Source organism: Cynara cardunculus, unplaced genomic scaffold (assembly GCF_001531365.2).
Source record: "Cynara cardunculus var. scolymus isolate 2C unplaced genomic scaffold, CcrdV1 Un_Scaffold_3088, whole genome shotgun sequence".
In the NCBI taxonomy this organism is placed as follows: domain Eukaryota; kingdom Viridiplantae; phylum Streptophyta; class Magnoliopsida; order Asterales; family Asteraceae; genus Cynara; species Cynara cardunculus.
This window is the reverse complement of record NW_020201345.1, coordinates 53167-58871: the sequence shown is the minus strand read 5'-3', so window position 1 is coordinate 58871 and position 5705 is coordinate 53167.

Here is a 5705-nt window from a genome sequence, read left to right as displayed (position 1 = left end):
CCGTTGCACGCAAATAATATCCGCCCGATTTGCTACTAACCAATCCATACCAATAACCACATCAAAGCCACGAATATCCATAAGGATTAAGTCTACTGAGAAATTTTGATCCTCCAATACTAATGTACAATCTTTGAATACTCTATCAGCTACTAAAGGGGTTCCACTAGCGGTATCCACAGAAAACRGTCTATCAAAAAGTACAGGAACAGATTCGAGAAAACAAACAAAGGCATGCGACACGAAGGAATACGTAGAACCAGAATCAAACAATATACGTGCAGGATGAGAATTCACGAAAAATATACCAGTTACGAGCTCCGGCTCCTCCCGAGCCTTCTCTGCTGTGATCTGGAACGCTCTAACTCTTGTTCTTGGTACTTCCTCATTTCGGGTTGAGGAACCCCCCACCATTGGTTGTCGTACTGAGGCCATACTATCCTCACGTTGGGCATTTGGAAAATTAAGCTGATGATGTTCATAAGCTCCACAAGTATAACACGCTCGATCTCGTCTTGGGCAATTTGTACGAATATGCCCAACTTCACCACAGGAATAACACGAAATTTTGGACGGTTCAGAGAAACATCATCCTGAGTGCGCCTTGCCATATCGTTGGCATGCGCGAGGTGTGTTTGATTGCAATAAATTTGTATTAGTTCTACAATTCATATACTCACTTCACCTGTATTCACAATATTATACCTGCATGGAATATGCTCGAGATGGGGCTCGAGGAGCACTCTGAGACTGACTTCTTCTTGGGGTGAGAGATCGATTAGGTCGGTTTGCAAGTACAGAAGTTGTTATTTTAGTTCTCTGTCTCTTTGGTTCGGGTGTGGATTCATCATAGAGAGAAAGTTCGTGTTCTCGTCGTCTAGCACATTCAACCGCTCTCCAGAAACTTGTAAGATCACGATTTGATACAAAATCTTTAATCTCTCTCCTCAGACCGTCAACAAAATGTTCAATCTTGTGTTGTTCAGAGGTAACGAAACGTGAAGCAAAACGTGCCTTCATGTTGAACTGGGTCTCATACTGCACCACGGTCAAATCTTCTTATTTAAGGTCAATGAACTCTTTCTCCAACCGTTTCAGTAAGTCAGGGGGACAGTATTGTTCGTGAAAAATGGTTTTGAAACCTTCCCAAGTTAAATTATTTCTTTCAGCCTCATTCAGAGACTGGTAAGTTGCGTCCCACCATATCAGTGCACTACTCATAAACATAGCGGTCGCATAGTTAACCTTATCCTCTTCAGAGACTTTGGAGATTCGAAACACTTTTTCTGTGTTCAGTAGCCATTCAATAGCTACAATTGGATCTAAAACCCCATTAAATTCAGTTGCTCCACTAGTTTTGAATATTTTAAACGAAGTTTGAGTGGACTTAGGTTGAGAAATGGCACCCGTATCAACCCGCTTCCCTTTCACAATATCCTCCTTTCGATGTTCATTAAGAACTTGCCGCACGAAATCGGTAACCCGCTTCATCAGTCGTTCACCACGAGGAGATAAAGGGGCATCCTCCTCGAAAAGTGGACCAGTTTCCAAGTGAACGCGTGAGGTTTCGACACCCTCATTAAATCTGGGTTATGCCCACCAACATCTGGGTTCATTGGTGAATGACTTGCATGATCATCATGAGCAGACATCATTCTGGAAATGACAAAGAAAAACCTAAAATATTAAACAACATACTAATAAATGCTCATTTACCCACTTAGATCTTTCCTATGGTGTGATAACCAGATCCTGGTTATTACCCAAAGTATTTAAATACATGATTATCCGATTTAATAATTGTGTGATAACATGATAAACTGATATGTTTGATACATGCTGGTATGCAAGTTTGTGCATTTAAGTGGATAAATATATATATATATATATATATATATATATGTATGCATAAAATATAAATGTATATATGTATTTATGCATGCAAATTATACATGGGTATGTATGCATGTGTGTATGCATGGATGYATGTRGGTAGCATGAGGTGGAAAGGGGAGTATGGAAGGMGGTTTGAACCGACCTTCCATATTTGGGAGGTATAAAAGGGTAGTCTCTCTTCATTTTGATGTTTCCCTGCTATTTTTGAGAAAGTTGAGAGCTTTAAAGAAGTGTTGTCCGRTTTAGAAAAGGAGGTGTTTTCAAGGTGATTTCAAGTGTCAAGTTTCAAAAGGGATCGATTTCTAGCAGTTTGGTTTCAAAAGCTTTACAAGGTGAGTGGTTTCTAAACCTTTTTGTATAAAGATTCTACTGGTTTTATTTGCATGTTTGGTATTGTTCTTATTTGGAAGGAAACTTTGATTTTTATTGTCTAAGTGTTTATCCGGACAAAGTGTGACCGGATAAGCATTTAAACCGGACATGCCTTAGACGGTTTATTGTCTGGATTGTTTTAAACCGGACAAGCCTTGAGCGGCTTAGTGACCGGACTAGTTTAAACCGGACAAGTCATGAGCGGTTTGTTGTCCGGAGTTGGTAAACCGGTTGAATATTAAGCAGTTTATAAATGGTAGTAGTATTTATGATTTTAAAACTGAGAAGTAGGAATACGACCATGTGGTGAGCGGTTTAGTCTTAAACCGGATGAGTCTTGAACGGACTATTGTCTGGATTTGTTATCCGTTCAATATGAATACTGTTCTAAGTGTTAAACCGTTCAATGAGTGTATGATGTGTTGACCGGATTTGATATCCGGACAATATGAACTTTAATTCTAAGTGCTTAATCCGGATGAGGCTTGACCGGATTGTTAACCTGTTGTTGACCGGATTGTTAACCTGTTGTTGACCGGACTTGTTGACCAGGTTTGAGATGGTGTCATATTTTTAGAAAGAAATTATTATTTTATCAAGAATGAAGTTTTGATATAAATATTTCAAACTGGTAATAATTCCAATGACTGCGGTCTATTCGGAATTATTTTATAAATGTTTTGATGAAGTGATAAGGGTGGCATATCAAGGAGAGGTGTCCATTTGATATAAGGGTGGCATATCAAGGAGAGGTGTCCATTTGTTATAAGGGTGGCATTGTCTGYGTGTGGTATTATATAACTCWTTCTATTATATCCCTTAAGACTACCGTGATCTGGAATCTTTATTTCTTTGTGATTTAAAGATTTAGGATCAAGGTTCTTATTGGAAATCATAGTCTGGATGTTATTGAGAAGGAAAAGTCAGGTTTGGCCTGAATCTTTGTTTAAACCTCTTTTGATAAGAAAAGGTTTGAAATGATATTAAATGGAACTTGATTGGTTCAAAGGTTTGGGATTTGTATAGCTACGTGGTTAGTTTGAAAATGAAAAAAGGATTTGATATTACCTTCTTGTGTATTCATATATTTGTGATATATGTGAATAATTGTTTTATAAAGGTTTTGGTGATCTTTCACCCTGCAATTACATGATTAGGGTAACTCACTAGACTCTTTAGTCTAACCCTTGTTTATGTGATTTTAAAATGTGTATTGCAGGAAGTATAGAAGGTAAAGGAAAGGAAAAGATTTAATGCTTTTCTTATATGCGTTCGGCTGCAAAATTGCTTTTGATGATTAGTTCTGTTGTTTAGTACAAGATATGTATTTTGAATTTTTGGACCTTGTATTTGGTCGTGATGGTAGATTCTTGTACTAAGGGACCCAGATGTATACGAATATGTATTTCTTTGGTATGAAATATGTTTGTTACATGTAATGTGTGGGTTGGGGCGTTACATATGGTCCGTATCCCGTATAAATCAAACTTAGTTACTATACAATCTCATTGCCCAAGTTTAAGTCCAGATACCATTTCTAGTACCTAGTTCACTTAAACCATTGCTCTAATACCATATTTGTAACACACCAGTTACCGAACCACAATTAACGGATAGATCTTAAGCTAAATTTCAAGTTCAACCTCAACAAAATACGAGATATATATATTTATTTACCATCAAAAGATAAGTTTTATAACAACATTTACATCTGAAGGGCCGAAAGTATTCATCGGGAAAATAAAGACTTCAACCCGAAAAGAGTGACAAATACTATCCAAAAACATAACTACAGTATACCAAAATATGACGGTCCTCGATTCCAACACGAACCATCAACGATCTACAACTTTCACTTTACTCTTAGCTTCTTTTCCTAAAAGGTTTACCACTAAAAGGATAAGCTAACAAAGCTTAGTGAGTTTAAATGGATATCATGCATATTATGACTCATGTAAGTACATTTATAAGAAAAATCTAGAAGTATAAGAGTCAATATTTATCAAAAGCATGTGTTAACGAGAAATAGAATTTCAAGGAAACCACAAAGACAATCAAATGAATTTATAACACAAACACTTCAATAATCAAAATCATGCTACGCACAATTAGTACATTAACCAACAATTTAAGTCTAAAACAATAGACAATTATTAGGCTTGACTGACCAATCCGTATTCGTCCACTCTCGGATGGTGTACAAACCCTCTACTCATCTTCCTGCAATAACCATCCTCCATCCCCGGACAAATGAGTAGGGACAGCCCCTCCGATTGTCTCACCCGGATCCAAAGGTGTCCGACAATCGGCGCCCAACACATAAACAATATTAAAACCAAAATTGATCTTAATTATTCTAAAAGTATTATCAAGTAATCGGGGCCAAGGATGGAAGATCTGAAGATGTTGTTGTGCTAAAATGACTAAGTCTGAAAAACGACCAGAGCCCCTCTGGATGACCAGAGCCTCTGGTTGTAAAGACCAGAGCCTCTGGACTTTAAGTCCTTCAGGACCAGAGCCCCTCTGGTTGTATAGAAATGTCCCTCTGGACTTTAAGTCCTTTAGGACCAGAGCCCCTCTGGTTGTATAGAAATGTCCCTTTGGACTCTAAGTCCTTCAAGACCAGAGCCCCTCTAGTTCTATAGAAATGTCCCTCTGGACTCTAAGTCCTTCAAGACCAGAGCCCCTCTGGTTGTATAGAAATGTCCCTCTGGATTCTAAGTCCTTCAAGTCCAGAGCCCCTCTGGTTGTATAGACCAGAGCCTCTGGACTCTAAATCCTTCAAGACCAGAGTCCCTATGGTTGTATAGACCAGAGCCTCTGGTTGTATAGACCAGAGCCTCTGGACTCTAAGTCCTTCAGGACCAGAGCCCCTCTGGTCGATCTATCTTCTGGTTGGTCTACCCTCTGGTTGGTCTATCCTCTAGATCTTGAAGGATGAAGCTTATCCTGTTTTCGATAAAGATTATTTCCTTGTTTATAGGATTCAATTATCATGTAAATATTGTCTATATACGGAGTGATATAGGCATAGAATAAAAGTAACCATGAAACAACAATTATGAATACAATATGGGTAACACATGCACCTATTGAGCACATAATAGGCATATATCCAAGTAAACTCACAATAGAATTCGGTTGAATTAAACTGAATGTCAAACCAAGTGGTCGAATCCCATTTCCAAATCAAAGTTGGTAAACCACCTCCAAGATTTCCATACAAGCTCAAACAATCCCTGGAAGATATATTCAAAGTCTCATTAGTGAAGCACAACAAGAACTCACTCAAACCTTATTTCGATTAAGGTACTCTACTTTGGATTTCAATATAAATACTCAACTTGCAGAGCTGTTTTACCCTTTTAAAACTCAAAATCACCAATTCATATCTAAAGACAATTTGTAGCCCTTTCTCTTACCTTTCTAAGGCCTAT